This window comes from Monodelphis domestica, chromosome 1, assembly GCF_027887165.1.
Source record: "Monodelphis domestica isolate mMonDom1 chromosome 1, mMonDom1.pri, whole genome shotgun sequence".
NCBI classification, from domain to species: domain Eukaryota; kingdom Metazoa; phylum Chordata; class Mammalia; order Didelphimorphia; family Didelphidae; genus Monodelphis; species Monodelphis domestica.
The window spans coordinates 597,359,247-597,370,439 of NC_077227.1; positions in this window are offsets into that span (position 1 = coordinate 597,359,247).

Below are 11,193 nucleotides of genomic sequence, written 5' to 3' on the forward strand. Positions count from 1 at the left end.
GCCCAGGGTCACACAGCTGGGACGTGTCTGAGGTCTCATTTGAACCCAGGACCTCCCGTCTCTAGGCCTGACTCTCAATCCACTGAGCCACTCAGCTGCCTCCTATTATTCTTTATTCTTAACCAAAACATTTACTGAAAATCCAAATAGAGTATTTATGTAACATTCCACCTATAAAACTCAATTACCTTCTCCTAAAAATGAATACAATATCTATAGTGAGAATGCACACAACTAAAGGTCCCTATGTGGTCAGGATAACTGGCAGCTCTGGAAATGAAGATGTCAGCATCCTCTCTGTGACTCAGGAACTTGTTCATAAAAATTCCTTGATAAATATTTCTCCTATGTTAAGTAGGTGCTTTCCTTCACAGCTAAACTGACTTGTTTAACAGTGTACTTCACAGAGGAAGGAAACTCAGCTGGATTAGCTTACACAAATGAGCAACTAATTCTTTTAGAACTGTAAATCATTTAACCCAGTATTTTCTTTTCTTAGAATTCCAACCTTTGCCTCACCCAAGTGAACCGTGCAGACAGACCTAACTGCCTTCATCAGAAGCAGAATTATCACCCAGACAAGGGAACTGTCAAAAGACACTGCCTTGCACGAGTGTTGTGTATGCCATATCACAGAGTACAGGCCAAGGAATAGTGAAGGCAGGAAGATGAAGTTTTTTTCTAGTATAATCCATAGGACTGTCTGTTGTCATGTGTTTTTCCCCAAATTCTGAGAGGCTGTGGATTTGGCCTGATACGGATAGACTCCACTGTGCCACTGCCCAACCACACTGGGGAAAGATTTCTCTTCCCATTGGTGGTTAAAGTTGTTGAGAGAGCAATCAACAATCAGTGCTTTCACTTCCTTTCTTTTCATTTTCTTCTTAACTCTCCAGTTGATCCTCCAATCTCATCATTCAATTAAAACTGCTTTCTCTGAAATTACCAACTGATCCTTTAATTGCCAAATCTAATTCCCTTTTTCCTAATCCTCATTCTTCTTGATCTCTCCTCAGCCTTTGACACACATCATCAACCACCCTGATACTCTCTTTTTGCTAGGTTTTAATGGCTCTTCTCTTTCTTGGTTTTCCTCCCACTTGACTTCTTTTTCTTTGTCTCTTATGCTGAATCCTCTTCCAGGTTAAGCCTGCTAATTGTGTGTATCCCCTAGGGCTCTGTCCTAGACTATTTTCACTTGGCAATCCCCTTATGTCTCATGGATTAAATTATCATCTCTATGTTAAGGATTCTTAGATCTACTGATAAGTCCCTAAACTTTAAACTTCCATCCCCAACTGCCTTTTGGGCTTGTCAAACTGGATCTCCCAAAGATACCTTAAACTCAATATATGTTCAAAATGGAACCTGTTTATATTTTCTCCCAAATTGTTCTCCTTTCCAAACTTCCTAATTGTTAAGGGTACTGTCATGCTCCCAGTCACATAAGCTCATAACATGAGATTCGTCATAATTTCAAGTCAGCTTCACTACTTGGATTTGACTCCACCATTATCATGTCCCTTTTCTCCCCACCTCTCACTCCTTTCACCTTCCCTAATCTAATATCTCACACATACACCCTTTTCTCTCCTCTGGCACTGCCACCACTTTGCAGACCCTATCACTTCATGCTTAGACTATTGCAATAATTTGCTGGTTGGTTACCCTGCTTCAAGTCTTTTCCCACTAATCCATTCTCCATTTAGTTGCCAAGTTAGTCTTTTTAAGTATAGATCTGACCACATTACCCCATCCTTCCTCCATTCAATGAACTCATGATACTGTATCACCTCCAAGATCACATATGAAATCCTCTCTTTGACATTCAAAACACTTCACAACCTGGCTCGCTTCTGTTTCCAGTCTTCTTTATTTTTTAAACCTCGTTTACCTTCTGTCTTGGGATACTAAGTATCCATCCCAAAGCAGAAGAGTGGTAAAGGCTAAGCAATTGGGGTCCAGTGACTCATCCAGAATCATATAGCTAGGCTGTGTCTAAGGCAAATTTGAACCTAGGTCCTCCTAATTCCTATCCACTGAGCCACCAAGGTGCCCCAATTTTTCCAATCTTTTTACACCTTGTATTTTTCTATGCACTCTATGGTTCAGTGAAACTGACCTTCTTATTGTTCCTCACACAAGAAACTCCATTTCTCAACTCAGCATTTTCACTGGCTGTTCCTCCTGCCTGGAATTCTCTCCCTCCTTATCTCTGCTTCCTGGTTTCCCTGGCTTCCTCCAACTCCCAGCTAAAATCCAACCTTCTACAGGAAACCTTCCCCAATGCCCTTTAATTCCAGTCCCTTCCTCCTATTGATGTTCTCCAAATTTTCCTGTATTTATCTTGTTTGTATATAGTTGTTTCCATGTTGTCTCCCTCATTATACTGTGAACTTAAAAACAGAGACTTTTCCCCCTTTCTTTATATCCTTAGGACTTAATACAATGCAAGCATAGCAGGTAGTAGACATTAACTGAAAAGATCACATGTGTAGGAGAAAACAGGAAGTAAGACAGAAAGAAAGAAGCCATCACAAATGTAAAGATGCCCACAAGGCATAATCAGGAACAGATGCTAAAAAAAAAAAAAAAAAGAATATTTACAGAAATGCCAGAGAGTAAAGAGACACTATTTTATGACAGGGTGCCAATGAGAGGAGAAGAACTAGAAATCCATAATCTCAGAGCAGAAAGATACTATTAGAGCTAAGATTAATTCTGTGACCCTTTTTACCTTCCACCAAAGCTCCTTGTCTCCTTTCTGTCAAAGTAGCTTGAGGTGTGGGCTTACTTGTTTCTTAAGTGTTACTTTCAAATTATGTATACATATATATATATATATATATTTTTTTTTTTAAACCCTATTGACCAACATAAACTCTAAGCTATATTTTTGTTCAGAATCACCTATTCAGATAAAGGGAGGAGAGAAAATATCCTCTCGTTTTTTTAGAGAGGAGATGGAATACAATATTTGATCTGGTCATGGAGATGGCTGGACTAGAAAAGGGACTGCCATGAGTAGAGGGGCTGGTATAGGACTATTAAAAGTCTTGCAAAAGAAGCCCAAAAGAAGCCCCAACCTAGATATTGCTAATTAAAAACAAAAGCATGTGCTGATAATAATCCGAGTCTGAGAGAAAGCAAAGATAGACATTTTTTTCTCCCTTCTCCCTTTTGTGTCCCCCAGGTTTGAAAAGGAAGCAATATCCTTATGATAGATGGGATACTTATTTGCTTGAAAAGGGAAAGCCACTCCCCTGAAAAGGAATAAACTGCTGGGGAAATTCCTCTTACAAGAAGGGAATGGAAAATGGGTTTGTTGCCCAGGCATTTTCAGATAGCTCCTCTGACTTAGAAGATAAACCAGATCAGTCTTTCTGTAGTAGTCAGTGCTACCTGACAGGTTATACTAGCAAACTGATCTGAGGAATGGGCAGGTGATCTAATCTCTATGTTTCTGTTTCATAAGGATAGTCTTGAAGACAGCTGGGTTTAGAATCAGAAAGACCGGAGTTTCAATTCCACCTCTAACACTTACTAGCTACATGACTCAGAGCAAGTCATCTACCTGCCTCTAGGATTTCTCCACTACTTCATAGAAGATAAATAGCTATGATTTCTCTTGGTAGAAAGAATTCCCATATCAGAGATCCCTACAATGAAGAAATCAGAGATCCTTTATGTATTCCCTATAGAAATAGGATTTCAAAATAAATAGTAATGCCTAAGCAAGGTACCTTTGGTAGATGTTCCAGCTGGGAAATTACATACCAATTATGAAAATAAGTGGATATGAAGTATAAATATATGCATCACTCTCCAATATGACATGGACCATTGCTAATTATTATTATAAGGTCACTCATCCTAAGCCAGCTTTTACTCTTTAGCAAAGGACTTTTTTTTTTTTTGCAGACTAAAGAGTTGTCCTCTTTTATGTCCACTGTTTACCATGTCTCATACCCCATTGTCTACCCTGAGGTGTGGTTAGCCTATGCTGGGTCCTTTTCTGACTGGTGCTGAGTCAAAGTGGGCAGGAACAAGGAAAATCCTTGAGGTGTTTTCTTTCTTTAACATCTAAGCATTGTTTGTCTGGGTCCTGGTATTTCCTTCTCTGAATCCTGAGTGAGTGGCACCCACACCTTGTAGGGCTGAAGCTGAGGTGATTTACACTTTCCTCATCCTTCTACCTGCCCTCCTCTGTGTCATCCAGAAATAATAGAATCTTAATTGTTTCCATAATGCTCACTAGGGCTTCTATAGGACTTCAGTCTGAAATGGAATCAAATTAAATGTTACATTTTTACAATAAATACTTTCAAATACAAAGTCAAACTTAAGTATTGCCTCTTCTTTTCTCTCTCTTTTTATTTTTTTGGCTTGAGAAAGAAGCTACTGTATACAATATACTGAGGATACTAGGGCACAAACAAAATAGCCCCTCTCTTTACTATTTTACATTCTACTGGTTGGAAGAAGCATTCAAAAAGAAGTAAAGACAAAGTCATTTCAATGGATCAAGTCAGGACTAGGGACAAGAGATCCTGAGCTCAATTCTGGCCTTAGATACTTACTTCCTAGCTGTGTGGCTATGGATGAGTCACTTAACCCCTGTTGTCTAGCCCTTACATTCTTCTGCCTTGGAACTAATAGATAATATTGATCCTAAGATGGAAAATAAGGTGGTTTTTTTTTTTTAAGAGCCATAGAGGAAGAAGGGAATGAGAGAAGATCAGATAAGAGTTTGAATAAGGTATGGCCCCTGAGTTGTATTCTGAAGGAATATAGGAATCCTAAGAAGCAGAGGTGAGGAAAAAGAATACTCCAGATACTGAGGTCATGGAGGCAGAGCCATAACTCCACTGAGCTGACCATTACTTTGGCCCAGGGCACTGGTTCCTAAGAATCTGGCTTCTGCTCAAAGACTTTTCAGAGTTCATCACTTCTTCTCACCACCTTGTAGCACTCCTCTGATCTGCTTAAGGCACATTTTCTGTTTCCCAAGCTCAGGAGGCCAATTCCATGGCCCCGTCTTCATGGTGCTTTTCTCTCAAAGTCTGTCTTCCTCTACTATGATAAAGTGACTCTTTAGTACAATAGGCAGTGCTCAGTCTTGTAAACTGAAGGTCCTGAGTTCGATCCTCTAAAGGAGGGTGTGATACAGTGGGAGAGGCTTTTGGAGACAAGAAGAGTCACTTGGCTTCCGTTTAGCCCCACCTAACTGGGATTGTCATTTACCTTAGGGTCCATTATTCAGTCTGAAACTGCTAGCCTAAGATTCCCTTCAGGGTGGATTCTCATAGGAACAAGTACAATTTTTGAGGTCTCCAACTTACAAACTAGTCTTAAAACTTGGGTTTAATCAGATCTTACTAGGCTACAAGTTTTAGGATTAGGGTTAGTTTTTTGTTTTGTGTGCTTTTTTTGTCAATTACTTGTGTCAATTCTTTGTGGCCCCACCTGGGATTTTCTTGGCAAAGATACTGGGATGGTTGGCTATTCCTTTCTCCAGTTCATCTTACAGATGAAGAAACTAAAGCAAAGAGGGTTAAGTGGTTCATCCAGGATCATACAGTTAGTCTGAGACTAGATTTGAACTCGGGTCCTCCTGCCTAGAGGACTGGCATTATGTCCCTTATGCCACCTATTTGTCCCCCTGTTGAGATTAGGTAACATTCATTTGTAGTGTAAGTAGTACATTTGCATGATTTTTCTCCTGCAGCACATGATTGGAGATAACCAATAGGGTTTAGCAAGATATAGCAAAGTGATGTCAACTGGGTCTTGGGGAACCCCAATTTTGTCCCTGTCCCCTGAGAACTCACCTCTAGGGATATCCCAGACTGATCTGTTTCAGACTGAACAATAGACTTTAAAGTACTTAATGATCCCAGTTTAGTTGGGACTACTAGATGCAGTCAAATGTTAAGTATCCTTTTTGTCCTAGAAGTTTTCCCCATTGTATCATAGAAAACTAACACCGGTGCAGGAACCATCCTTTTAGTGTTCATAGTAGTAGACTACTCCTTGATACCCCAGCCTCTTTCCCAAGCCTGCTTACAACCTGTCAGTGTATGTTTGATGTGCTTAATTCCCCCAACAGATATATAGGATCCCTGGCTCTGTGTTGTTTTTAGGCGCTTGACTCTGTGGGGCAGTCAAATATTGAGCACTATCTCTTTCCTGATTAGAGATAGGTTTTATCTGACTACTTTGGGGGTTCTGTGTTTTTCCAGGTTGACAGTATCAAGGATTTCAAGAGTAGAGGCTGGTGTATGGTTTAACCTTAACTTGACAGTTAAGACTGAGAAGTAAGGAAAGTGAGGTCAGAGTAGGGATGATGGACTGTGAAAAAATAGTCTCCCTATGAAAACTTTGAACTCTACCTTTAGAACCACCTTGGACTTTGATTGGTGAGCTTCTGCCTTACCTTGTCTTTCTCATCATCCCCACTCCAGATCATAAGGGTTCAACCAGGTCCATCATTTTTATGTTCTTACATCCCAGAGCCTTGAACTCTGCCCCATTCTCTCTGGCAAAAATTCCCTTTTCTAGCTCCTCTTTACATATTGTTTCTTCCTTGCTCCCATTAGAATGTAAACTCCTTGAGGGCCAGAGCTGACTTGCTTGCTATTAGCCCAGTACTTGGTACACAATGAGTGTTTAATAAATGCCCTATCTATCTGCTTTCTATTGCCTGTCTGCATCTACATCTATATGTATTTATGTCTTTCTTTACCCATCTTCTTTCTCCCTCCCTCCCTCCCTCCCTCCATCTCTCTCTCTCTCTCTCTCTCTCTCTCTCTCTCTCTCTCTCTCTCTCTCTCTCTCTCTCTCTCTCTCTCTCTCTCTCTCTCTCTCTCTCTCTCTCTCTCTCTCATTATTACTGAGCCAGGAGCACACCCTTGAGCTAGAAAGAGTGGGACCACAAGTGATCCCTCTAAGTAGATAATATATGTAAAGTACTTTGCAAACCTGAAAGCATCATATAAATATCTATTATTGCTATTGTTGTTGTTGTTATCCCTCAAGCAATAGACTCCAGAACACATAATGTGTATGGGGACTGGGAAAGTCTGAGCTCTAAGCTTATGAATATTTTATGGGAAGTCTTTTGTGCCAGCTAATAGCCTGAACAGTACAAGCTGCCTTGAATAATACCAAAAGAATACACTATGTGACCTCAGGGCTTAAATGATTTATGAAAAGGAACTAGAGTTATCAAAGATTCATTATTGATTTTTTCCCCCTTTGGAGACACACTCTGACAAATGGAGAAAATAAATTTGGGTTTTGTCTGGGATTGTAGCTATTCAAGAAAGAATACAATCATGATCATGGAAACACAAAATATTAGAACTGAAAGAGACTTTAGTGATCTTAGATCGACTCACTGCCTCATTTTACATTTACTTGAATGTCATAGATTTACCTTTGTTTTAAGGCCTGAATGGTGCAATGCTTTTGTCAATGGCCTTGTTGCAGGAACAGATGACATATCTTTCAACTTTATAAGCTGACATGAACCTGGGTGTACAAATCAACCCATGGGGAACAGAACAGAGAGTTTAATAGACTAAAGATTTAATGTAATGATGGTAAAAGTAGAGTTCTACTTTTGTATTTTTTAAGTCAATTGTTCAAGTATAGGATTGGGGAAGTATGGTCAACACAATGTAGGTACTTAATAAGCGCATGTAGATTGACTGTTTACTTGATTCTCATGAAAAATATCTGGAAGTTTTAGTGGATTGAAAACTGAATATGAATCACCAGAGTGGTACTTACTTTGATAGCGTAAATACTAAAATAGCACTGTGTCATCTTAGCAGGTGTATCCTAGAGCCTTCTCAAACCACCTGAAGAGAGCTAGTTTCATTGTGATATTTACACCTCAAAAATCAACAAATTCTACAAATCAAGATTTGATTTATTGTTTCATTGATTGTTTAGACTTGAGAAAGTTACAAAGATGTTAATAGTGCAAAATTAAATTTAAAGCATATCGTGATTACATTTTTTCCCAGAGAGCTAATTATTAAACACTGACCAGAACATATTTTTCATGATAGCCAAGAAAGTTAATAATGGTACCTTAGTCACATTAATAATGCTATGAATGGGGCAAATGATGGGAGCCTTATCCTTTGACCTGGTCAGGCCACATTGAAAATATTGTATTCAGTTTGGAGAGCCACCTTACATATCTTCAAGTATTTGAGCATCTCTTGAATGAAAAAGTGACTTAGGCTTGTTTTGCTTGGTCCCAAAAGGCAGACCTTGGAGCAGTGGAGGAAATTGGAACCTTGAACATTTGCATAAGATTTCCCTCCCTGAAGGAAAGAATGATCTCCTGCACAATTTGGGAAGGAGTTCTTTGGGAGAACTTGAGGAAAAGTTCAAGAAGATAGACTTGAACTTAAGAAGAGGGCTGAATCTAAAAATGGAATAGGGTTGAAAATTACCTGAGGAGAAGGAGAATATAACTATTAAGATGTAATAATTAAAACAAAAGAGTAAAAAAAAAAGCAAATAAAGAGTATAAAAATAAAAATTTCAAGAAAGGAAAAGGTTTAGTATGACCATCAAATCACCAGGGGGTGGTAAATTGGTGTAAGAACATAAGGAAGTGATAAAAGGGAGTAAGCCCATTGGTATAGAATTCTTTTCCCATTCGCAGAGATCAATGCCCTGAAGCTAAATTCATGAAAGATAGGGTAAAATTGAAAAGAGAGTGGGAAAGAAAAGAGATTCATTCTCTGAGTTAAAGTCTCTTCCCATCTTTGGCTTTTAAGGCTTTGGGACTTGGCTTATAGGTATTAAAAGATTTTTTTAAATAATATTTTATTTGATCATTTCCAAGCATTATTCATTAGAGACAAAGATCATTTTCTTTTCCTCCCCCTTCCCCCATAGTCGACCATGATTCCACTGGGTATCACATGTGTTCTTGATTCGAACCCATTGCCATGTTGTTAGTATTTGCATTAGAGTGTTCATTTAGAGTCTCTCCTCAGTTGTATCCCCTCAACCACTGTAGTCAGGCAGTTGCTTTTCCTCAGTGTTTCTACTCCCACAGTTTGTCCTCTGCTTATGGATAGTGTTTTTTCTCATAGATCCCTGCAGATTGTTCAGGGACATTACACCGCCACTAATGGAGAAGTCCATTATGTTCAATTATACCACAGTATATTAGTCTCTGTGTACAATGTTCTCCTGGTTCTGCTCCTCTCGCTCTGCATCACTTCCTGGAGATTGTTCCAGTCTCCATGGAATTCCTCCACTTTATTATTCCTTTTTGCACAATAGTACTCCATCACCAACATATACCACAGTTTGTTCAGCCATTCCCCAATTGATGGGCATCCCCTCGTTTTCCAGTTTTGGGCCACCACAAAGAGTGCAGCTATGAATATTTTTGTACAAGTCTTTGTGTCCATTATCTCTTTAGGGTACAGACCCAGCAGTGCTATGGCTGGGTCAAAGGGTAGATATTCTTTTATCACCCTTTGGGCATAGTTCCAAATTGCCCTCCAGAATGGTTGGATCAGTTCACAACTCTACCAGCAATGAGGAGAGGGCAAATAGAATTGTGTAAATTATTTTACATAAAAGAGATTTGAAAGAGCTTTTACAGTGGAAGAGAAGATGGGAGAAGCAGGGAAGGTAGTATGTGAACCTTAATATGACTAAGGAGAGAGGAGTTAGAGAATTCAAGACTCAATATTCTTTGAAAAATGTTGGAAAGTGTTTTTACATGTAATTGGGGAAAAATAAAATTATAGAAGACAAAAAAAAAAACTCCACCAGAAACAACCCAAATTAACCACAACAGAGAAAATTTAGAGAATTAAAGGAGACAGATAAATGGGAAAACAATGGAAAGCAGGAAAAATATGCAGTAATTTGCATTTAGTATGTAATGTTTATACAGTATTTCTGTCAAAGTTAAGTGACTACAACTTCTACTTTAAATTTCAGGCTACTTTTCCTGTTAGAAGAGAAGGTGAATGGGGTTAAGGAATTCTTTACACACTACAGGTTTTCAGAGATAAGGAAGTGTTCCTTAACCAACCAGAAGAAAGCCTTCAGTGTAAAAACCAAAACAAAGAGTATCTTAGAAATCATAGGGTAATCTTGACCTGGTTTAGGAGATAGTTGCTAGAAGAATGTAAAGGATGAGGTGGGTCCATCCAGAATGTGGAGCTAAGGAACAAATTTGAAGTTCTTTCTGAAGAGGAGGGAGCTTAATGCTTTGAGGACAAAGCTCTCTGTTCTTGAAGGGATGATGATTCACAATTTCTTTCAAGCAGGAAATTATCGAGTAAAGGTCAGAAGAGGAAAAGATGAGCAGCAGCACATTATAGGATAGAAAGTGCACTGAATTTGAAGTCTTAGAGAATAAAGTTAAAATCCTGACTGTCACTTACTGCCTGGGTAACTTTGAGTAAGTAATTTAGCTTTTCTGGGCTTCAGGTTCATCAACTGTAAAATGAGAGTTGGACTGATAATCTCTAAGGTTACTTACAACTCTAAAGCTATGATCCTATGATCGCTATTTAGAGGAACTAAGGTAGCTATTTATAAGCCTGTTAACATTAAAGAGAAGTCTGTAGTCTTTCTGGGCATATATATGACATAACAGAATTTCTCAAGTTTTCTTAAAATAGATGACTACTTCCCACTTGAGGTGTTTTATTGAGTACAAACGATCCTGTCATAAGGAATCTAGAAAGCATTGCCAAAGTGGGAAATCTTGAATAAGAGCCTGAAGGACATAGACTTCATTACTATTGCCCAAGGGAAGCAACATAGAAAAACCAATTTTTCTTGACCACAGTTTAAAATAGAGGAATGGTGGCTCATCAAGGTTGCTCAATGTATTGAGAGTCAGGTCTAAAGATAGGAAGTCCTGGGTTTCTAAATGAGCCTCAGATACTTCCTAGCTATATGATCCTGGGCAAGTCACTTAACCTGCATTGTCTAGCCCTTAGCACTCTTCTGCCTTAGAATCAAGACATAGAATTGATTCCAAAACAGAATGTAAGGGATTTTTTTTTAATTAAAAAATAGAGGAATAATAGGTTCCCAGATGGGATAGGGATGTGGTATGCCCATGGGTGTGTTAAAGCACATCCAGTCTGGGTAAGGTAGAAAGATTCAATAAAATTTTTTTTTAATATTTTG